Source organism: Galeopterus variegatus, unplaced genomic scaffold (assembly GCF_000696425.1).
Source record: "Galeopterus variegatus unplaced genomic scaffold, G_variegatus-3.0.2 Scaffold6137, whole genome shotgun sequence".
Lineage (NCBI taxonomy): Eukaryota > Metazoa > Chordata > Mammalia > Dermoptera > Cynocephalidae > Galeopterus > Galeopterus variegatus.
This window is the reverse complement of record NW_007732248.1, coordinates 4,093-4,956: the sequence shown is the minus strand read 5'-3', so window position 1 is coordinate 4,956 and position 864 is coordinate 4,093.

Genomic DNA, 864 nt, shown 5'->3' with positions numbered 1-864 from the left:
GAAACAAGCCCACAAGCAGCCCTAAAAAGGGCAAGAGATAAGGCAGGAATCCATTAAGTCCCATCCAAAGGGGGTTTTCTGTCAGTTGTTTTCTATACGGTCTCAAACTATCCAGGATTTGTTGGCATAGAAGCAGCATCTTTCCTGTAGGGTGTTTGTGGAGTTGCTCCACTGTTATTATTTATCCAAATAGGTGTAGCCCATCCAGGAGTATACCAATAATGAATAGGATCTGGCTTGGGCAAAATATTATCGTTTTAATTAAATTTTGTAGTAATATTTTAAAAATAATTTCTATAATCATAACCAGGGCTAGAAATAGACAAATCACATACCTTTTAAGTATAATTGTTATAATAAAATACAACAGTTTTATTTTTAAAACCACAATTAAACCAATTGGGGAAACCTGCTCGAGAAGAGACTCCATCCCATGCATGAGATTCTTTCTGTAAACATATTGGAATAGAAGAAGGTTAAAAAATTGATGGCATAATGCTTAAATGGGAATCATTAAAATTTGCTAAAGAAACAAAAGATAAAGTCCAAGGATCTCGACTAATGATTGGTGTATGGGTAGTTGGCTTGCCAGCACCAGATCGAGAATCTGTAATTCTAGGAGAATCGGTTAACAACGTTCTATAACCTGTAGAAACACAACGTTTAATAGGAGGAACATTAGGAGAAGAGAAACATAAAGGCGTTTTCTCACTGGAAGCTGAAAAATTAAAAGGTTGTGAAAAATGAGGCTTTTCATAAATATTAGGATCTCCACCTAAGAGGCGAGAATGGTTAGTTGTTACTTTTATTCCTTCCTGGTTCCAGGAAGCCTAATGGAACAAAGGAGAGAGAGAGCTAGGGTTT